The 24,233-nt window shown below is 44.2% G+C and overlaps 1 long non-coding RNA gene across 1 annotated transcript; it reads right to left on the minus strand.

Moving 5' to 3' along the window:
• Positions 1-746: 746 nt before the first annotated feature.
• Positions 747-10,665, minus strand: LOC137351920 (uncharacterized). Its single transcript, XR_010969596.1, has 3 exons — positions 10,556-10,665; positions 2,306-2,371; positions 747-1,075 (listed from the first exon to the last, which is right to left on the minus strand). It is a non-coding gene; the product is annotated as an uncharacterized lncRNA (long non-coding RNA).
• Positions 10,666-24,233: the final 13,568 nt, after the last annotated feature.

The raw sequence follows: 24,233 nt of genomic DNA on the forward strand, positions 1-24,233 counted from the left end.
ATTTCTTGCAGGTGCAAAATGTTCAGATAATTTGTCAATTAGCTTAGTTATTTTGCATCATCCTCACTCATTCCAAGTGTGCTCAACCTCTCTTTGCACTCTTGATGAATTACAGCTCTCAGGGTCGCTATCTGGGCTGTCTTTGTCTTCTTATCCAGTTCAGTAGCCACTAGATAATCTTGCCAGGATCCTTTAAAAGCTTTCCATTTTGCCTCTAAATTTCCCTTGCAGCATATCGCTGCATTGCTGCAATCTGGCAATGCGCCAGATCCGGTCACTCAGATGGTAATCACTACTCCAATGAACTTTGTGTAAAGAGAGGACACAAATCTCTCAGGCTGCTAAACATCAGCTCCCAACATGTTTGCAATGTCCTAAACTTTCACGTTTGCGATGAAATCCACCATTTCTGACACAATGTTTGGTTTGGTTTGCACAAAAGGTAGCACAAGTTTCAGCATTCTAACATGTGCTTCACTCTATAAGCATCCAACTTTATTTTCGAGTGTCTGTGTGGGTGCATGGCCCTAGACACTGGAGGAAGTCAATATAAATAGACTCACATCAAGTCACATGCAGAGTCTTAAAGGTAGACTGCTCTGGTTATCACAACAGCACAGCAAGCACATCATGCTATCCTCACATACCATAACAAGAGAGACATGCACAGGTAAAGGGATGTGCGGGCATGTACATACATATAAGCAGGAGACAGGAAGAAGAGACAAACAGTGGAAGGCATTCACAGAGGAGGTGCACATATATATGAGAGGCAGAAAGAACATGTCTTTAATTCACTTGTTCCTGTCTCAGGGGAGTGAGCTCCAAGCTCTGTTCTTTTCCATTAGGTACCAGTGCTAAATGCAGAGACCCAATTGTCAGGGGTGCAGACCTGTGGGTCCAGCTCCATGTGGTTGTTTAAGGATAATAGGTGAATTCTGATGCAAGGCCATCAACTTTTGTTTTTTTCTCCATGGATGCTGCCTGGCCAATGGAGTGTTTCCAGCATTTTCTGTTTTCATCTGTGGCAGAACTGTGTCTGCCTTTGGTTTCGCTCCACTTGATATAAAAATGCCTAAGGAGAGATGAGCAGGCAGAAATGAGACTCGTTAATTGACTATTTATTTAATGCCGTTTTTTGCCTGACTTTTGGTTCTCACTTAAAGGGCGGTGTTCATTTTCGCTGATTTCTCAGCAAGGCACTGTAAGGTCTTTTTTATACATAGATGAAATTTAATGATCTAGAAATGGCTTTCTAAATACTGTCTTGCGGAAATATAAAGTGCTGAAAGAGAATCAGGGAGAATTTGTGAAATGGGTATCATCACATTTTAGGTAGCGAGGGGGCCTGCAGAACCCTTTCAACATTGCAGTGCTACAAATAAGCAATTTAATGATGGAACTACAACTACAGTACCTTTCAGACAGAAATAATATTGCCCATTGCATGTTTACAAATAAAGTTGGAAAGTCATACTAATATTCCCCTTTAATTCCCCTCCTTTGAGTAAGGTGTAATAGTATAGTGGTTATCATAGAATCATAGAATAATACAGCACAGAAAGAGGCCATTCAGCCCATTGTGCCTGTGCTGACTCTTTGAAAAAGCTAGAACAATTAGTCCCACTTCTCTGCTCTTTCCACATAGCCCTGTATTTTTTTCAATTTAAAGTATTTATCCAATTCCCTTTTGAAAGTTATTATTGAATTTGCAACCACTGTTCTTTCATAGGAACAAAGGAACATCGACACAGGCATTACATTCCAGATCATAAATACCTGCTGCATAAATTATTTTCCTCATGTTGGCTCTGGTTCTTTTCAATTGCCTTAAGTCAGTGTCCTTTGGTTACTGACCTTGAAACCAGTTTCTCCTTATTTACTCTATCAAAACCTTTCATGATTTTGAACACCTCTATCAAATTGCCCCTTAATCCTTCCTGTCCTAAGGAGAACGCAGTTTCTCTCGTCTCTTCACATAACTGAAATCTTTTACCCCTGGTGAAATTCATGCATCCACCATGTCTACCTATTTCATGAATCGATGTCCTCCTAAAAACTGTTACTGCATTACCAAATTGTGTGCCATCTGCAAACTTTGAATCATGCCCTGTATACCCAAATCCAAGTCATTAAAATGTACTCAAAAAGGGTAGTGGCCCCAACACCAACCCCTAGGGCACCACAGGTGAAGAACAGTGAATGGGCTGCACCCACTGTGGTAGTTCAAAAAGCAGATGGGTCCATTCGGATTTGTGGAGATTATAAACAAATGGTAAATAAGGTGGTTGAAAATGATACTTACCCACTGCCTACCAGTGATGATTTGTCTTCTAATATAGCATATGGGAAGGTGTTCAGTAAAATAGATCTGTCAAATGCATATTTGCAATTAGAATTAACTGAAAAGAGCAAGGAATTGCTTACAATTCATACACACAATGGGTTGTACCAGTACAAAAGGTTACCATTTGGGGTATCTACTGCTCCTGCAGTGTTCCAGAGATTCATGGATCAGGTACTAAGTGGGATGGAAGAAGGAGTGTGATGCTTATTGGATGATATTTTAATTAGCAGTAAGACAGAGAGAGAGCATGTTGTAAGATTGAATGAAGTCCGATATTGACTTCAAGAGTATGGCATCAAAGCTAAAAAGCACAATTGTTGCTTCATGGTGTCAAGTGTCACATAACCTGGGTTACCAAATAGATGGTGAAGGTATCCACCCAACACAGGAGAAGGTTGAGCGAATTTTGAAAGCAAAGAGACCAGAGATCAAAAAAGAACTTAGAACATTCATAGGAATGTTGTGTATTATTCAAAGTTCATCCCCGACTTAGCGAATACATTCGCTCCATTATATCAACTGCTGAAAGGTGGAATAGATTGGGAGTGATCTGTGGAGTGTCAGAAAGCACTTGAAGAAGTGAAGAAAGTACTGACTAGTGACGCTGTTTTGACCCACTATGATCCCAAGAAACCATTGGTTTTAGTGTGCAATGCCTCACCATGGGTTAAGTGTGGTGTTATCTCACATGTCTTTGAGCACACAAGTACATCATCTCATTCTAACAGAATATTTGTTCAATACTGCCACCGACTCATCCTTTTCCTCCTTCCTATCTTTGCTGTGTAATGAAGAGCTGCCACCGTGTAATGAGGAGCCGCCACCATGTAATGAGGAGCTGCCATCATGTAATGAGTTCTTTTTGTGTTGTTTGATGCAACATTAATGAGATGCATGGAGTCCAGTTGGTTGAAGATCTCAAACAGGTTGATTACAGCTAAACTAAAATATGCAGTACAGACTTGCCTCGAGGTGTTAGAGTGACTCAAAGCTTGTAGTCACATGACTGCAACCTGGTAGTTAACTTACTGGCATACTAATATCTAAAGGGGACATCACTCTTAAAGGCAATCACACAACACCCTGAATACATTGTAGCCAGGAATATTAAGTGCCCATTTCTCCCTTTGTTCGAATCTAGGGCCTCGATATTCATTGGGCCAGGTTTTTGGAACAATGGCGGAGAAGGGGTTGTCATCAGGAAACACGGAAGTCCAGGTTTCTTGAACGCCATGGAGTTTTAACACCATGGGTGTGTATTTTTTCAAACAACAGATTCTCCGCCTGGCAGCCAGCCTGATTGACAGGCTTGGCTGCCTGTTGGGCAGAGAATGCTCCAGAAAAAGCCACAGCCCAGGAGAAGGTAGGATTAGTAGGGAGTAGACATTACGATGTGGTGGGGGCCAATGTAGTTGAGAGGGTCAGGAGTGATCGTGGGGCTATTGTAGATTGTGGAATGTTGGAGTTCAGTGCAGAGGTGAGAGCAGGTCCGTGGGGAGTCAGAGATCAGGGGGTCAGTGGAGAGTTTGGGGGAACTCAGAGATGCGGTGGGGGGAGCGTGTCGGTGATCACTGAGGGAGGGGTTGGTGGGAGTTTGTGGAGGTAAGGGGCTGTTAACAGGCTTGCTTTTTGGGCCTGGAGGCAAAACCTCTGCTCATCATGGCCCACAGACTGTGCTGTAAGATACTTTTCTGATGGATCTGGTCCTTCTTGCCTCCTTTAACCTGCCTGGTTTTCCGAGACCAGGGAAACCTGGCCAACATTGGTTAAAAACAGAAACCTTGTTAAAATGAAGGCACACAGTCTCCTTAGAAGGGTTAAAAGATCGACCTGCCTCCAGTGAACAGATTGGTCGCCTGCCCCTCATCCCACTTCCGTTAAAATCGTAAGTGGCCGGGTTCGAGGTTGGTTAGGTTCCAGATTTTTAATATTTTAACTTCCCACCAAAACTAAACCCACCAGATTTTTGGGGGTTAAAATTACTCCTCGGTCTCAACTGATGCCACTGCATCATTACCTATTGGTTACTCGTGCCTACACCTCATCAACCCCGTTTACCATGCTCTGTGCATTTATGCACATGCACTCTAAACCTATTTGAGTCTGCCTCGCATTTCCCTCCATCTGATCCTTCCTATTTCTGAACTACTCTTTATTCTAATGCTTTTTATCATTCCCAGTTCCTTGTGCATCTTGTATCTCCTCTCTTCATCCTGGTAATCCTCCCCCTACCAAATTAGTTTCAACCCTCCCCCACAGCGCTAGTTAAGTTTCCAGCGAAGACATTGGTCCCAGCCCTGTTGAAGAGCAACTCGCCAATCTGACACTGGCCTGTCCTGCCCCAGAACTGGTCTCAATGGCCCAGGAATCTGAAGTCATCCCTGCTACATTATTTCTCCAGCCACACATAAACCTTTTTTAGTTTACTGCTCCGATATTCACTAGCACAAGGCACTGGGAGTAATCCAGAGGTTACTACATTTGAGGTCCTGATCTTTAACTTCCTTGTTAGTACCTGCAACACTGTCTGTAGGACCTCAACCTTTTTCATATCTATGCCATTGATTCCAACTTGGACCATGACATCTGGCTTCCCTTTCAACGCCCCCTCCCTCCACCACCGCCTTACAAAATGTACCTATTCAGTAACGTCCTTTACCATGACACCAGAAAGACAGCACACCATACAAAGCTCATGTCAATGGTTGCAGAAACAGCTGTCTATTTTTCTGGCTATTGAATCCCTGATGACAACAGAATTTCTCCACTTTGCTGTCCCTACCCTTCCTGCTTCCAGTCTTTTACCACATGGCACAGGATTTGCAGGCAAAGGGCTTCAACTTTCCAATCATTTTACATAAATCTACTTATTTTATATATATATATATATCTCACACAAAAATATACATACATGGGCTTGTTATCCAGTGGCCTGGATTAATAATCTAGAGAATGTGAGCTCAAATCTCACTATGACAGTTTGAGAATTTGAATTCAGCTTAAAGAAGTGATTATGTAGCTGTTGGATTGTCACAAAAATACAGAAATCCTGCCACCCTTACTTGGTCTGGCCTGTACGTAACTCCAATCCCACATGAACCTAGTTGTCTCTTAACTGTCCTTTTGAAGGGTCCTCGCAAGTCATTCAGTTGTGGGCAATAAAATAGACTAACCTTGCCAGCATCCCCCACATCCCAAGACTGAATTTTAAAAAAGCCTTGAATGATACCTCTCAGCTGATGATAGGGTAATATTAAATCAAGGTTTTCCATTGTCACCTCACCTCTGTAGCACTTGAACTGCCTTAAGATCACACTATTCTGTTATTCTGTACAAATTCTAGATATACATATATTTCTGACCATTTTCCCTCGTTTAGTCTAGGTTTATCCATGGTCCTTTTTGCCAGCAGGGGTGTCATTGTGTGTGCAGTGTACCATTGAATTAGGTCATAAATTACATCAGAACAGTGAAAGGAAAAGAAAAAGACTTACATTTATATAGCGCCTTTCACGATCACCAGACATCTTAAAGCACTTTACAGTCAATGAGTAATTTTGAAGTGTAGTCACTTTGTAATGTAGAAAATGCGGCAACTAATTAGCACACAGTAAACTCCCACAAACAGCAGCGTGATAATGACCAGATAACCTTTATTTTATGATGTTGATTGAGGGGTAAATATTGGCCAGGACAGCAGGGAGAACTCTCCTGCTCTTCTTCAAAATAGCGCAGTGGGATCTTTTACTTACGCCCGAGAGAGCAGACGGGGCCTGCAACTGCAACATGTTACAACAAATTCCCTGATAATCTCAGAGGAGCCTTTTCTAGCGCCTCCCTCACTGGCCTGGACAGCACCCAAGAATAAGTTGATCATCTGATAGGCAATCCCTTGCTCGCCTCTAGCCCCCAGCCTTTCTCTCAACTTTTTTTCTTCTCCCTCTTTTCCTTTCATCAAAACTTTCCTCTCTTGTTCCACCTCAACTACAACTCCTACACCCCCATCTCCTCCCTACATCCATAATGTCCTGATTAATAGTGATGTCTCTTACTTTAATTCATTCTTTCCTTACCGCCCCTAATCTTCATTTCCTCCAACAATCTACAGCTTGTAAAAGTCGAGCCTGGTGCCACCTAGACACTGTTTAGTTATGATGCTTTGGCCATCAGAGTGTAGGGCAGGCTTGATGGATCAGCTGATCTTTTCCTGCCCGCCAATTTAGTACATTGTGTATGTGTGTTTGTAAACATTCTTTCTTAATTTGCCTGCTGTTGGTTTTAACCTGTAGATTATAGGGGGGAGCTCCTGAGAAAGTCCAGTTGGATCAGGAGGCAATGCAATGAAGCTTGATTTCGAAACAGTGAGGATGTAGGGAGAAGATGCAATGAATGAGAGCTTAATGTGTCGAGCTCAGGAACAAGAAGAGGAAAATTCAATGGTGATTGAGTCCGTCTAAAGGAGCTGAGCCAGGCATAGATGTGAGAGAAGAGCAAGCTTTTGTAGAGCAGCAGTAAAATTGGAATTCTTAGTATCCTTGCACAGGTAATAGCATTTCTGCAGATGGATAATGGTGTTGAAATGTTTTTTTTAATGATAGAGACCTACAGTGATACACAAAGGAAACTAACGGATTAAACAGCTCATTATATATTACAAAACAGAGGCAGGGAAATAGCAAGCTAAATATTCTACTGCCTTAGAGAGAAGGGTGTGAATACTCATTAAAAATAGCCAGTATCAAATAAAAAATGAATATCTCACTATATCCATCACAGCCTTTTTTGTATCTATTTTATTGGTGCTACTGTAGCCATTGGTCCTCCGAACTATTCTTCTTAGTTTCTCCTCAGCTCTAAATATTCCACTGTACCCTCTCTTCATCATCCCTTCATCCTGTATTGAAATGAAGAATCGTTGGGATAGAGATTTGTCATGGTCGCTAGTGCAAACCTGCATCCGCCACTATTATACTGACATACTTTTCCATTGACTTCAATGGAACTGAGAATCGGGTGGGCGTATAACAGATGCTCAATGCGATATTGCCCATTCTGTTTTTCTGCCAGAGTCGCATTTCTAGCCCATTGCATCATCCCCTACTCTAACTCATTCTTTTCTCTGATGTCAAAACTGTGAAACTCAACCAGGGTGGAAATTAACTTAAGGGCTCTTATGCTTAGGATGCATTATTTCCACTCTCTAACGTTACCGAGTGACGAGGGTGTGTGAGAATTGAGTGAGGGCAGGATTGGCACTGGCTGTAATACACCACCCGCTATTCCTCACAAGGATAAGTATAGATGAAGAGACCAGTCAGCCCATCTTGTTTACCCTTCCATTGAAACCTCTGGACCCTCCAACCAGCTCTTGAATTACTCCACTACCCCACCTAAAGGACAGTTCCTTTCAAAGCTGAAGAGTGCAGGTTTTTCTTATCAATCGTCATAAACTCTGACCTTTGACACTGGAGGTCAGCCTCGTAATCCTTCTGTACACTTCGTCCAGAGCTTGCAGCTTCCCCTTGTGCTATGGCGAACAAACTACATTCAGCATTGAAAGTGCTATCTGACCAGTGCACTAAACAGTTTCAGCATGATAACCTGAGGCTTATACTTTACTGATTTGGCAATATAACTCAGCTTGCTGCTTACTTTGTTGATTGCTGTTCTGCAATGACTGGACATGTTATGTGTCACATCGACTGTGACTCCACAGGGTGGTAATTTTGCCTTTGTGTGACAGTGTGAAATGGGTGATAGTGAATCAACAGCCCTTTTTACATCTCAATGGGAATAAGAGCTGCCTGTTTTACACAATCCTACAAAGTCAAGACCTGCCCCCACATCTTTTCCACTCTTCCCCCTGCCCCCAACCAGTTCAGTGCCGTTCATAGAGCAAGTGCCAGTTTTTCTTCCAATCTGTATTCTTATCTGCATTTCCTATAGGTTGAAGAGCCAGACAAAAAGCCGCAGTCCAGGCTCACAAACAAAGAATAGCCACATGGCCAAGACTCTGGAGGGAGCTGGAAACATCTTCATCTACAGTTTGTCTAATAAGCCCATTTTGCTGCTCTGCTCCCCAATCTTTTACCCTTAGCCCTCCTTTCCAGAAGGTGGCAACTCATGCTGGAGGCTAGTTCCTGAGAGGCAGTTTTCCGTTAGTCACCTCATTAGATGGCTAATATTCATGAGTTCTGATGAAGGGTCACTGACCTGAAACATTAACTCTGCTTCTCTCTCCACAGATGCTGCCAGACCTGCTGAGTATTTCCAGCATTTCTTGTTTTTATTATTCATGTGTACACGTTGACAGTAACAGTTTGATAGAGTAATTCCTGCATTTTCCACCAGAAGCCCTCAAACAGTGATCAGCAGTGGGAAACCTGTCTTCATTTCTTCCCTTCCCCCACCGAAGGGTGCAGAAACTGATTATCGTGACTCTTGCTGTCACCTCACCTGAGATTAAGTAATTTAATACAGATGGAGGATTAAACCTGGGCCATTCCTAATCCATTTGGCTTATTTCCACTTGCTAGAAAACTATTTTCTGAAAAGAGTCCAACTGCAAGTTAGCCAAGAGAAACTCTTATATCACATTACAAGGATTGCATTTCAAACATTAGATGTACGTTTTAAACAAAGCAACGACCTTGAACATTATTCACTTATGTAAATTTTCAATGAAGACTAAATTGCTTTAGGATCATTTTAATTTTGAATGATAAGATAATGCCTTTCTCCAGTTTGTAATTAAAAGCCACAAGGCCCTGCTGTTAACTGTAATAACCTGTGAAGGGACACCATTAAAGTAATGTTTTCTGCTTGAAAATGTCCTACAGGGAGGATATGAAGTTTCTTAATGGTGGAGCATGGTTTTAGTACGAATATTTCCTCAGTCTACAAGATGCCAATAATATCACCGGATGAAAGTGAGAAAGCCACAAATCTGAAGGTTTCGAGATAGAGCCAAGGCTGTTGAGTTTGGTCTCACTTCAGCAGCAAAGACCATAATTTCATCACTCCCCAGAAATTGAACAGCAAGCTCTCCCAATTAAGCTGAATCTGTGTCGGGCTAGCTGACCTCAGCCAGGGGTCAGGGGGAAATAATTGGCCTCGGCGCCTTAGGGCTCAGAAGGTGATAAGTGTGGCAAGGCTCCCATTCCTGATTGCTGGCCAGCATCTTCATCTGGCATTTGGGTATGGGGAAAAGTGGGCTTGGCTGAATGCCTGAGCTGCAGTCAACTGCCAGCCAACAAACCGCTGGCCACTCATTTCTTTGGTGTGTTCACGCTGGCACAGAATAATGGCAAGGGGAAAATGAGCCCATGGACCAGGCTGCAGTGTAAGGAAGTGTAAGGGCTGCTTTGGGTGAGATATCAAACAGCTGCTGACACTTCTGGAATGGGATGCCTCGCATGAGTCAGAGTGGGTTCAGGAAAGGAGGAGAGATAACGTTAATAAAAAACAAAACAGGCAAAACCTTCTTCACCAGTCTTCTCATGAAGGTGCCATCTCGTCCTGGGTACAGTTCCTGTGCAGAAGATCTGGCTATATTCTACAGGCATTCATGGGTAGGAGGTAAATATCTTCATCACTGACTTTTTTACACGAATGCTTTGATACAAATGAGAGCAGTCCATTACCACTGAGGGCACGGAGGGGTTAAATTCTCATCCTCACTGATTGGGTGATATTCAGGCAGAGCAGATTGCTCATCCATTACAGAACCTATCTGATTCTCCTTTTATTGAAATTCAGACAAATAAAATGGCTTAGATGTTGCAATCAGTGTGTTTTTACCACCGGTGTTAATATAACATGGATCGAGGGTTGCCAACTCTGGTTGGACATATTCCTAGGGGTTTCATTACATGACCGTCTGCCTTGTCAAACAGGCTTTTTGTCCCTATTTCCAATATATTTATAATTAATAAATGAAGAAAATGAAAAAAAAAATAATGCCCCTATATTCTTCCTCCTGGGTTGGTCACAGCAGTATCCAGGAGTAAAATCATTAATTCTCGGAGCACTGGCAACCCTACATGGATTTGAAAACCTAACCTCTTCCCTCTGAAGCAGGTCTGTGCAGTACAAAAGGCAGCACCATTCACGTAGCCTGCCTAGACCGACATCATTTGTCCCTGTTAGTGTTTTAAGGTCCTGGCCCTTTAAAATAGTCTGGCTTTATGAGAAAGGTTGATCGATTACCTCTTCTGCTCCTCTGCATTTCCCTGATGTTGTGAAGGGTAACTGCGTGCTTTACTCTGATAGGCTTCGATATGGCAAATTTATCTTTGTTTTGCACTCATCTGCAGAGCTGTCCCACAACACTTACAAATATAATGCTTGCTGATTAAGATGTGGGTGAAGAAAAAGAGGAAGTGACTCAAGCCGCGATCTCTCACTGTGCTAGTAAATCTCCTGCTGGCTCCCCCTCTCTCATCTGTCGATGTGTCTCAGCTGGTGCAGTAACCTAATCGTGCTCAGCAGTTCAGCTGTAGAAATCCAGCTGGTTTGTTCTTCTAAAACTGCTCCGTTCTTCCTCTGTTGGAGATGTTGAATCTCGCTGGGTTACAGCTCCCCCAATCCGGAGATCTTTCTTCATAGGGAACAGGCGACAAGCAACAAAGGTTGAAGGGAAGAATAAGCTATACTAACTTCTCTCTCACCATCCCAGGCCCCCATCGTCCACTACCTCAACATCTGCCCCCTCATCCATCTACCCCCCTCGCCATACCTCCTCCATCCTCCCCTCATCATCCCCACCCTCACCATCCCTCCCCCTCCCCCCCACCTCACTGCGGCCCTCACAGTCCTTCCATTTTCCATCCCTCACATCTCCCTTCTCCATCCATCCCCTCTCCATTCTCCCCCTCTCCATACCCCCTCTCCGTCCACCCCCTCTCCATTCTCCCTGTCACCATCCCCCCTCTCCATCCACCCCCTCCCCATCCCCCTTCCCCATCTGCCCCTCTCCATTCTCCCCCTCACCACTCCCCTCTCCATTCTCCCCCTCACCACTCCCCTCTCCATCCATCCCCTCTCCATTCACCCCTCACCATACCCCCTCTCTGTCCACCCCCTCTCCGTCCACCCCCTCTCCATTCTCCCTGTCACCATCCCCCCTCTCCATCCACCCCCTCCCCACCCCCCCTTCTCCATCTGTCCCTCTCCATTCTCCCCCTCTCCATCCTCCGCCTCACCATCCTCCACTCAGCATTCGTCACCTCACCACCCTCACATTCATCATCCTCACACTCTTCAACCTCCCCCTCCCCATATTTGCCCTCACCATCCTCATCCTCGGTGGATTTTCACAGACTCTGGGTTCTGACCAAGCAGGATAAGTAGGTGTTATCTAGATGTCCAGCATCTGGTAAACTTACTATCTCTGCAGCTTTGATATTTAATCTGGGGTTAGAGGCTAGCAGGAGTCAGATAGGGTAGAAGGGAGAGTGTGGTTGGCAGACCAGAATGGCTTGTGATCGAGCTTCCAGTGTAGAAAGTGTGAAAAAAATATTTAGAGTAACAACATTTGCTACAATATGGTATGATAGGTTTTCAAGTCTTCAATCGCCCAAGCAGTAAGTTACCATCTTTCACTCTGGGACCGAGTTCAAATCGAGCTCAGAACATTGGGATAAAGACTCATTTTCTCCTGAATGCATGGCTAAGGAAATAAGTTCAGAGCTATTTCAATTCAGGTCCCAGTGGGCAACCAACTGTTCACAATTTGGTATAAATTGTCACTCTCGTGGAGGGAACAGTGTTGAAATATGAAATGAACTGGAGGAATTATGAAATAAAAGTCAACTGTTGAACTGAACTACTATAAATTGGACACATTTGGGCCACAGAGAAGATGGAGTAGAGGTCAGGTGACCCTCTCCTGTACTGTCACTAAACATGTTTGTCTGTGAAGGCAAAACTCACTATCCATGTCTGAATTAGCTTGGGAGAAAACCCATTGAAATGGGAAAACAGCCCATTCCAAGCTAACAATCCCTATCTGCAGGAACGGAGCTAACAAATACGGACAGACTGCCTGCAAAGCCAAGACCAAGATAATAGGTGTGAAATAACGCCACGTTATCGAAATGGACCACACTCAGAGGCCATTATGTATCAACGGTTCCCCACATCCTGGACCATTGTATCAACAATCCAGGGGAAAGTGTCTTGAGTCACCTTACGGAAACTGAAACCTGAGAAGTTTTTACCTTTAAAGAAGATATTTCTCTCAAGAGGAGAGAGAGAGGCTCAGAGAGTCACAGAAAGCCATTCCAGTGAGAGAAGATGTGAGGCCAATTCACCTTCAGTACAAGCCCTGTCTGCGAAACAGTTTTTAAACCATCTTTAGACAAAAGAGGCAAGGACCTGAGAAACTCTCCATCGGAGAAATTGAACCAGGACTCACAGCACCAACTTTGGACTGAGTTTTAATCAAAGAATTCTGCAACACTTCAGCAATTAAAAGACAAGGAACATCCAGGCCTGCAACACCATTATAAAAGAGACTCTAGAGGTTTTTAAAACAACAAACTCTTTTCCAGCAATCAAACTCTACTTCCATGCTAACCTCTACTTTCTATCTTTTCTTCTGTGTGTGCATGTGTGTGAATGCGTGAGTGGGTGAAGTTTGCAAACATATTTGGTTATTGTGTTGACTAAGAAATTATCTTTTTTTAAACCTATGAGAAAACCTGTTGTTTGTCTGTTTATTTAACCCTGAAAACACTCAGGGAATAAAACACTATTTTTTTTTTTAAAAAGCACTGTATGCAGCTAGTTGGGAGGTGAAAAGTGGAACACATTCACACCATTTCCCACCTGCGTGGAGCAAAATTAACACTGAATTGTCACGCTTATTCCGAGAGGCCACAGAATGGTTGGTATGGGAAATAAAGAAATGTCACTGTTTTAGGACTGGGTGCATTTCTGAGGTTGCTATTAAGGCATGTTGTTGGATGTGTTGTAGAAGGAGCTTTCACCTATATTTAAGAGGTATTAAATCTTACCTGGGGGTGCTTGAGGGGGCAAAGTGGAGGAAGCTTTACTCTGCCAATGACAAATCCTATATCTGGCCTGTAAATACACAATAGCACAGAATAGCCTCTATGTCCACCCAGTAGTGTGTTTGATGGGGCAATGCAGAGGGAGCTTTATTCTACATTGAAAAAGGGCTGTACCCAACCTAGGAATGCTTGAAAATAACGCCAGGGCAATTTTACAAATTCACTCTCCCAGTGAAGGAACCTAGTGCACAGTAAGTTCTTATTGGAAATTTCATGTGTCCCTTAAGATGTTCTGTGAGCACAACCCCATAAAGTTACCCTTTGCAGTCTGCCACTAGCATGAAAGTGTAGACTCAATGAAAATGTTTTGCGGAATGAAGGCAGTAGAAACAGAGAAAGAAATCAAAGGGGACTCTGAGCTGCCACTGATACGAAGTGAACAGCTTTGCCCAGTGATGCCAGCCCAGTGTGGCACTACATTAAGCAGCTTGCCTGTGGCATTGCACAGTTATTGGACAGGTAACGGACAGGCAGCCCTGGTGGTTAATATAGAGAGACGTGCAGAAGGTCAAAGAGTGTGGTGCATGTGCCGATGATATCACTGGGAAAGGCGCGGCAGGAGGGAGATTGCAAAACTGACATCTTGAAGAGCTGATCGCAGTTTTAAAGATATTGGTTCTCCTGTTCATATGGAGCATTATTTATCATGCTGCGTCTTCGAAGTTGATTGTCATAAAAAAAGCCAAGCAGTGTTAAACAGACCAAAAGAGGTTCTTGGTTATGTGTAGGATGAAAAAGCACTCGGACAGCTCACTTGCAATGCTCTAATTATCATTGTTACACTACGGGTACTGGTTGGAAACTGAAACGTGCCAAGAATGAGAGTGGAGGAGGGCGAGCAGCAGATGTGAGTTATATTACTGACTCCCTGGCCAAGGAAAACTGAAGTACTATGGAAGCTCTGCTTACAGACATCCAAATGCTGGTTAAGAGTGAGACCACTCTCCACAATGGACTGAAAGTCATGAGAAGCCACTCACTGTGTTCAAGGCCCCACAGATATCGTGGGGTCCTGGGAAATCTTGGCCTTGATATCAGTAGAGAGGTGACTGCCCTGTCATTGAAAATGCTCCCTGAGAATGCCTCAAACTTCTCATCGATTGACTTATCAAATAACTGGAAAGTGGCGTCAGACTCTATCATTGAGTTGGCATCACATCACTTCCCAAAATCCTTTCTGGGTAAAGAAAGAACATGCAGTTATAAAGCATCTTTGATGACATCAGCATCTGTCAAGATGCTTTACAGTCACTTAAGTACTTTTGAAGTGCAGTCACATGTAATGTAGGGAATTATTCACGTGAATTATATTACACAGATTGTTGTTATTGATATGAAGCAGCAAATGTACCCTTTCTCCTGCATCATTAACCTCTCTGATGCCACTCGCAATATTTACTGTTCTTAAATTAAAATTTAGCACCTTTCTCGTTCTCTCACTCTCCCAGCTCTTTGAAACCACTTTTTAGTTTTAAAATTAAATTCTACCAGCTATTTACAGACATTTTAAGTCTCATTTTAACCCTAAGATAAAAGCAAAATACTGTAGATGCTGGAATACTGCAACAAAAAGAGAAAGTGCTAGAAATACTCAGCTGGTCAGGCAGCATCTGTGGAGAGCAAAACAGAGTTAACGTTTCGGGTTGATCTGAGTTTCTCCAGCATTTCCCATTTTAACCCTGCCTATCCCGTGGGAATGGATGGTTAAAATGGCGGCAGCTGCTTCCCCATGTATTTGTGCCCTCTGCCATTTCATCTGCTGGGTTGCTTGCACAGGCCCAGGTGCAAAATTTAGCAGCACAATTTAGACCTTGACCTGGAGTTTTCACTCAGTTGTGCAATTCACCCAATATTGATGTAACCAGCACAAAAGAACACGGAATTTTAAACGTAAATTGTTTTCAGCACAACTCGCATTTCCGCCTTTATTTGCACTAGTTTTAAAAATATCATGCTGGAATCAGGCTCCATCCATAAAACCAACCATACTTCCAGGATCAATTAATCATCATTAGCAGTTCCACGGAAGCTCTAAAAATTAAGTTGGATCTCTTGGATGCAAGGACTGTAATAGGCATGTTTCAAAAGGTTTTGAATACATTTTATTTTAATTTACTAAGGAACTCACTGTTGTACCCAACATAGCTAGGAAATAGTTTTGTACATCTTCCTCTGACAGCACCTTCCAAACCCGCAACCTCTACCACCTAGAAGGATAAGGGCAGCAAACGCATGGGAACACCACCACCTGCAAGTTCCCCTCCAAGTCACACACCATCCTGACTTGGAAATAAATCGCCGTTCCTTCACTGTCACTGGGTCACAAACCTGGAACTCCCTTCCTGACAGCACTGTGGGTGTACCTACCCCACATGGACTGCAGCGGTTCAAGAAGGCACCACCACCACCTTCTCAAGGGCAATTAGGGATGGACAACAAATGCTGGCTTAGCTAGCGATGCCCACATCCAATGAATGAATAAAAAAAACCTTTTAAAAGTCATTTAAAATCGGGTTACTCACAAGTGTGGATTGACACTGCGATTTAAATTTTTTTTTGAGATAAACCCATTTTCAGCCGTATTAATCAAACCGCACCAAGTTACCACTCTTAAATATATCAAAGAATATTTAAAGAGTTACCCAATGTGCTGGTTCATGGCAAATTTTGCACTCGATGATATGCAAATGAGATTGAGTGGAAATTGGGAGTGGGGGGTAAAACGGGCATAATATTTAGGACAATTTGAGCTGAAATCATTGATTGCACCCAAAGTGGAAACTTTACCCCTCCATGTTTAGCCTGTGAGAGGCCTTGCAACAGGCCCAGGTGCAACAAAAATTAATTGAAGGCCTTCACTGTCAACTATATCGCCGTTCCTTCACTATCGCAGGGTCAAAATCTGGAACTCCCTTCCTAACAGCACTGTGGGTGTACCTAATTCACATGGACTGCAGTGATTCAAGAAGGCAGCTCACCACTACCTTCTCAAGGGCAATTAGGGATGGGCAATAAATGGTGGCCTAACCACCGACGCCCACATCCCATGAATGAATAAAAAAAGGAGAGCCCTGGACACCTGGGCCGAACAGGAAGCTGGATTTCAACAGATGCAAATCCTAGTAAATACACTAGAGGGCACACTTCCGCAATTTAAGTCTCAGTGTTATATGCCTCCCCACATATGGGAGGGCCTATCCTCCACTGACAAACTCTGACATTGTAGAATAGGGGAGAGGCAGAAAGAGTTGGGGGGACATGCCGAGCACATTCCCAGGCCCTTTGCTGCCCCTGTCCACCCTGATCTGGATGGGGGTAACAAGCCTGGGTTCAAACAGACATGAAGTACTATTGAAGAAGGAGATCCCCTAATACTCACTTTCTAGTTGCACTGCTCAATGTTGGGCCGAACCATCGGATTTTCAGTCGCTTTGGCACTAACCATCACAGGCAGGCGGAAGCCTCATTAATATTTAAAACATCAGGGTCCGATGATGTCATTTAGACTCCAACATGATTTTAACTGCCAGTCGTAGCATTGACGCCTCAGTGTCAGAGCTGCCAGTGAAAGCTTGTGGCAAGCAGGATTGTGGCCAGGAGAAGCCTAGGTTTTTCTTTCCTCTTTCATGGGATGTTACGTCACTGGCAAGGGCAGCATTTGTTGCCCATCCCTAATTGCCCTTGCAAGGCCATTTCAGAGGGCAGTTAAGAGTCAACCACATTGCTATGGGTCTGGAGTCACATGTAGGCCAGACCAGGTAAGGATGGCAGATTTCCTTCCCTAAAGGACATTAGTGAACCAGATGGGTTTTTGTGACAATTGAGTTTCATGGCACTATTACTGAGATTAGTTTTCAATTCCAGATTTGTATTAATTAATTGAATGTATTAATTAATTGAGTGAATTTAAATTCCACCAGCTGCCATGGTGGGATTTGAACTTATGTCCCCAGGGTATTAGCCTGGACTTCTAGATTACTTGATGAATGACATTACCACTACACGACCAGCTCCGCCTAATTTTAACATTTAAATTCTTTGAAAAGTTGCGGGAAGGAGCTATTCCAGGTCCCACAAAGAAAGCTGGGCTTCCCCTGCCCTATGGTTTCCCTTCCTCACTACTGTCTGTGGTCATCTCTGGTCCACTGACCTCCTGCTGGGGCCCAGTCCTTCCGATCTCTGGAGCCGGCCTCCTGCCATCCGAAATCTAACTCCCACCCGCCAACACCATCATCATTTCCGCTGGGTGTGGAAGGGAATCTGAGTTGAATAATTTAAATGAACCCCAAGAATTAAAATCTCGTTCCTTAATATGATCAAAAAAATGACGCCCTCAATCTTTGAGATATTTTATATGTGCTGCATTGTTTTTTTGGCCTACTTAATTCAAACACATGATGAGTCCTCATCCCACTACAGTATATTTTATGTAAAATAACAACTGTCTGGGAGGGCTACAGAGCTATAATTAAATCTCAAGAGTTCAGGTAACTGCATAAAAAGTGTTTTAGCTTCATGTGTTTGGCAGAACCGCCTTAATTGAATTAGTCTGTTTTATTCATGAGATTGAGTTGTTTGCTATTAAACATTCAAAGAGGGAGAATTCCTCTGGGATTTATGAAAGTCAACAAGGGTAATGTATGGGCTCCTCATGGAGCTTTGAGGATACCAGGCATCACCAACCATTTCATAGAAAGCAACATGACTCAGATGGCATATATACATAAAACACAAGTTCACACATGCACGCACACTTACACTCACATGTACACACATACACAATTCTCATAAACACATCTCACACACACATGCATGAAACACATGCACACACTTCATGCACATACACACATCACACACACACACACTACAAACACAGCACCCACACATACATCTCGCAATCACACACAATGGGCGGTATTTAATGAAGGCGAGAGGGGTCTCGTCTGCCGGCTGAAGAGGCAGCAAAAGCCCCATGTCGCCTCATTTCAGGAAGCGCTGCCGCATTATGTGCCAACCAGGCACTTGACTTGGCAGCAGCGGGCCTTCCCTGGGATTAAGGACCCCGAGTGCCTTTGAACGAGGGTCACCACCCTGCCCCCACCCCCCCCCCCCCCCCCACTCCTGGGAGCCAGCAGGCAACTCACACAGGTTTGCATGTCATGCTCCCCTCATGGTGACAGGCCCGTCCCCCTGCACTGGGTTAATACCGACAGCGGAAAAAGCCCCTTAATCGGGCATTAAAAGACCACTTAAGGGCCTCAATTGGCAGGCGGGGCAGGAAGTCCATCCATGAGCCTTCCCGCCACGGACTTACTTGGGGAGGAGGTGGGAAGGAAATGCTCTCCCCGCTTCAAACCCGCCATGGGGCAGAGCATAAAATCCAGCCCACCGACTGCCTCCCCCCAACCTGACTACCAAAACATAAAAATAGGCCAACTCAGATACAGTTACTAGCTAACAAGGATTTTCCTTTGTTTGATTGGTCCCCTAAAGTCCCACATAGGGCAATGACTGAATCCTATTAAGACCTCTCTATGCTGAGGTGCTGCAGTTCTGGCTGCTACTACAAACACTTTTAACTCCCACTCACATCCAAAACATGATTCCCACTAGCTGACAAAGATGCTCGTGAAGTGAAACCTGCATCTGAATGAATGTTATGAATGGGATAGCATTACCCCATAACTACAGTAACATCAGAGGCCACCTGGTATGCCCACCAAATTCTCCCATCTACCCCAAAAAGCGATTTCTACCATAACATCAGACCAACATGTAAGGCTAAAAATGTAGGTGAAGTTTATTTACAAATAAGATTACATACCGAATCAAAGATGCAAGAATGCTAGTAGCAAAATATTTGATTTACCATGCTGCAGAAGCTGTTTCAAAAGCAGAAGAGACAATCCAGAATTCTTGTAGTTCCTTTCAGTAGCTTTTAACTGAGCCTCCAATGGACAGAAAATGAGTGACCCTTGTACAGAACCACTTTCAGCCAGATCACGTGATATAGGTAGTACAAAACAGGGAACTGAAACCATGTATTGTAAGTTATATATCAGAATAATAGCTGGACTCTAAGGGTTAAATTATGAGAAGAGATTACATGATCTAGGGTTGTACTTCCTGGAATTTAGAAGGTTAAGGAGTTATTTGACCAATGTTTTCAAGGTATTATGGGGAACTGATAGGATAGGCTGGTTAGGGAGTCTAGGACTAGGGGGCTTTGTCTAAAAATTAAGGTGAGAGTGACTGCCCTTGATATCAAGGCAGCATTTGACCGAGTATGGCATCAAGGAGCCCTAGCAAAACTGGAGTCAATGGGAATCAGGGGGAAAACTCTCTGCTGGTTGGAGTCATACCTAGCGCAAAGGAAGATGGCTGTGGTTGTTGGAGGTCAATCATCTGAGCTCCAGGACATCACTGCAGGAGTTCCTCAAGGTAATGGCCTAGGCCCAACCATCTTCAGCTGCTTCATCAATGACCTTCCTTCAATCATAAGGTCAGAAGTGGGAATGTTCGCTGATGATTGCACAATGTTCAGCACCATTCGCAACTCCTCAAATACTGAATTAGTCCATGTAGGAATGTAGCATGACCTGGATAATATCCAGGTTTGGGCTGATAAGTGGCAAGTAACATTCGCACCACACAAATACCAGGCAATGACCATCTCCAACAAGAGAGAATTTAACCGTCTCCCCTTGACATTCAATGGCATTACCATCACTGAATCACCCACTATCAACATCCTAGGGGCTACCATTGACCAGAAACTGAACTGGACTAGCCATATAAATACCGTGGCTACAAGAGCAGGTCAGAGGCTAGGAAGAAAGACTAGCCTGAGGCGAGTAACTCACCTCCTGACTCCCCAAAGTCTGTCCACCATCTACAAGGCAGAAGTCAGGAGTGTGATGGAATGCTCTCCACTTGTCTGGATGGGTGCAGCTCCAACAACACTCAAGAAGCTTGACACCATCCAGAACAAAGCAGCCCGCTTGATTGGCACACCATCCACAAACATTCACTCCCTCCACCACCGATGCACAGTGGCAGCAGTGTGTCCCATCTACAAGATGCACTACAGCAACGCACCAAGGTTCCTTAGGCAGCACCTTCCAAACCCGCAACCTCTACCACCTCGAAGGACAAGAGCAGCAGATGCATGGGAACACCAGCACCTGCAAGTTCCCCTCCAAGTCACACACCATCCTGACTTGGAACTATATCGCCGTTTCTTCACTGTCGCTGGGTCAAAATCCTGGAACTCCCTTCCTAACAGCACTGTGGGTGTGCCTACCACACATGGACTGCAGCCGTTCAAGAAGGCAGCTCACCGCCACTTTCTCAAGGGCAATTAGGGATGGGCGATAAATGCTGGCCTGGCCAGCGATGCCCACATCCCATGAGTGAATTTAAAAAAATTAGAGCCAGATCTTTCAGGACTGAAATTAGGAAACACTTCTACATACAAAGGGTGGTAGAAGTTTGGAACTCTATTCCGCAAATGGCAATTCATGCTCGATCAATTGTTAATTTTAAATCTAAAATTGATAGATTTTTGTTAAGCAAAGATATTAAGGGATATGGAGCAAAGGCGAGTGTTTGGAGTTAGGTCACAGATCAGCCATGATCTCATTGAATGGTGGAACAGGCTTGAGGGGCTCAATGTCCTCCTCCTGCTCCGATGTTCCTATAATGGATATACTTACTTTGATATAAAGTCTCATGGCCAGTTTGCTGGCCTTTGAAATCACAACATATCCTGTTTTTACACACCTGTCAGTGCTTTGAAACAATGTACAATCTGAATTTTGTTTTAGAACAAAGATCTGCTGATGGTTCAGTCGTTTGAGGTGTAATGAATTCATCTGCAAGCTGACATACTTTAAACACTTGCCAGAAGTTGAAATTATCCCTCTGGCTGATGGGCAGGAGCAGGAGCTTACACATCAAATGGCTATTGTCCCTCAGAGGACAAACAATTTGATTAGCACCGACAACCAATCTGCTGCCTTCTGGTTCATCGCCAGATCAAAGAATCTGCCTGCACCTCACCAACAAGTGGGTTCTAATCTACATTTTATCTATCAAAGTCAGATGCCATTTTCACTTCAGTTGTTTTAAAGCTGTTTGGCCGAGACATTCAGGTGCAGGGAACAATCCCTATGCCTGATCGGTGAGATCCGAGGCCTACCCAATATGGGGCCTCGGCCCTCATTCCCATTATTGTCAGGCCAACACGTTGTGGACTCAAATAGACAGTTGGCCAGCAAAGCAGAATGGAAGAGTGTGCTGCTCCAAAGCAAGGTGCAGTCTTGGGGGAAGTGCTGATAGAGGACAGGGAAAGGAGCAACAGTGAAAGGGGGAAGATCGGGAGGGTGGCTGGACAGGTTGGGAGGGATTGGTGGGGCAGGTAACAGTGTCCTGGGGGGCAGGAGGCCTTCTTGGAATGTTGGGTCAGGAGGATCAGTCATGCTCTTTCCGACTCCGCATTCAAGGAAGCATCTTATAAAATCCTACCTTTTTGCTGGTAGGCTGCTGCAGTCTGTTTTAGCATGTCCTTTTGAACCACATGTAGACGTCTTCTTGAATGCAGTTGGTTTGCCTCAGGCCCGATCAGTATATTGCAGGGTGGGGGAGGGGTGAGGCCTCAAACAAGGCAGTGGACCTCTTATTGAAGAAACTACAATTGGCCTCAGATTTCCTGCACTAGGCAGAGATAATAATGTCAGAGATCCGCTTAATCGCTGTGCCGTGTTCCTTGCTGGAAAGTGTGCATGTGGATGCCAGAATCAGGCTCAGTTGTGATATTCTCTGTAGTATCCTTGGTGCGTTCACTTTGGGCCACCGAGATAAAAATGTGCTTTGTATCTATATTAAGTTTTTAATTGGATTCTTTATGGTTAAAATGCTTGGGGTTAAACCAGTCATGGCTAGTTATTCTTTTATAAGAGGGAGGTAACTTGCACACGGTTTAGCGAAAGAAGTCACTTCTGAAGAAATGGTTCCTCAGGAGTATTTTGTAACACTTTGGTGCTTAAGATGTTGCTCTATTCAGTTCCCTGCTTGACACTACAGTTAAAGACAGGCTTTAGGACGTTTCACTGGAAGTGGCCATGATATTTGTGTGGGCAGACACAAATGGGTTACAGTCCTTCCATCTATGAGAGATAATGGACACGCAGCAATCTATTTAGGTGGGGTGTCTTCATATGGTGCACCTTTACTGATGGCTGTGGAGGCCAATCCTTGAGAGGCAGTTTCTGCCACAAGTGCCACACATGAAGCTGCCAGGTGACATTTTGGGTTGTTGCTTTCGGCGTTGGCCCCTGTTGTCAAGCTGCTGTAGCCACTGGTCATCGTGATGGTGCATGCCAGTCCACAAGAGGTGTCGCCATTTCCCTCTTTTGTCAGCCAGTGACTTCCAAGTGTGATAGTCTATGTTTAGGGCCTTCATGTCACGAAGGCTTCTTTGAAGTGGAGCTTTGGGCGACCCACTGGTCATCTGGCTTCGGCTACCTCACCCTACAGAAGGTCCTTGGGTATAAGACTGTCTTCCATCCTGTGGACATGCCCAATCCATCAAAGCTGCCCCTCTTTGATTGGTGCTAACACACTTGGGAGCTCTGCCTTTGAGAGGACTGCCACATTCGTGATTTTGTCCTGCCAGGACATACCCATAATGCGACATAGACAGCGAAGATGGAAATTATTGAGCTTCTTTTCCTGGTAGCTGTAAGTCGCCCATGTTTCACAGTCATACAACAAGGTGCTGAGAACACAGGCCTTATAAACCACCAGCTTGGTCCTAAGGGTCAGCTTGCTGTTATCCCATGTGCTTTTTGTGAGTCAGCCAAAGGTGGTAGCTGCTATGCGTGTATCGAGCTCTGCATCAAGGGATAGATTGTCTGTCACAGTGGACCCGAGGTAGCAGAATTTGCTAACCACTTCCGATGGGGTGTTATATAGCGTGATCAGGGGCGGAGATGCAACACCTTGTCCCATGACCACAGTCTTCTTGATGCTTATGGTCAAGGAGAACAAGTTACAGGCATGGGAGAGGCAGTCCATGAGTCTTTGAGCTGAGATTCTGTGTGGGCAACAGTAGCATGTTCTAAAAAGTGATAAGTGCATTTATATTGGGATAATAGTAAGTTTATATTGGATTTATAATGGGTTTCTAATGGGTTCGTAGTGAGTTTATATTTGAAAATTTATTGGCCCGATTTTAACTCAGGGCAGTAATCAGGCAAGCAGGGGTCTGATATGGTCCTGACCTTGATCCTCATCACTCCTAGATCTCATTTGCATGGCCTGGCTGCTGGCCGATGGACAGGAGTGGAACGTTGGGCAGAAAGTGGTCACTGCCACGATCCAACGGAACCATCTCTGGCACTCTCTGAACATCCTGTTCTTCCTGCCCCACAATGGAAGCAAAGAAAAAAGTTAAGAACGCCTACTTTGTTCGTCTTCTCCTGGCCATAGGCTTCTTTTTGCACAAGGTTGACCTAGTGGGAAAGTCACAATTGCTTCCTTGCTCAGGCCCATGATTAAAATAGCACTCAGGCCCCAATGATGTCATTGCAGCTAGATCTACACAAAGAAGGACCCTTCCATTTTCCAGCCGACACCCTTCTGGCCTGCTGAGAAAAGCAGCTTAACATCGAAAGAAGAAGCATGGACATCAGTGCAAGTCCCCTGGGCAATTTTAGCTGTCTCCCATGCGGGCATATTAAAATAACCCCTTATGTTTAGAGAGAAAGCAAGTGACATTTGTTATGTTTACTCGGGTTGCTGAATAAATT

The sequence above is a fragment of the Heterodontus francisci genome, chromosome 37 (genome assembly GCF_036365525.1).
Source record: "Heterodontus francisci isolate sHetFra1 chromosome 37, sHetFra1.hap1, whole genome shotgun sequence".
Classification (NCBI taxonomy): Eukaryota; Metazoa; Chordata; class Chondrichthyes; order Heterodontiformes; family Heterodontidae; genus Heterodontus; species Heterodontus francisci.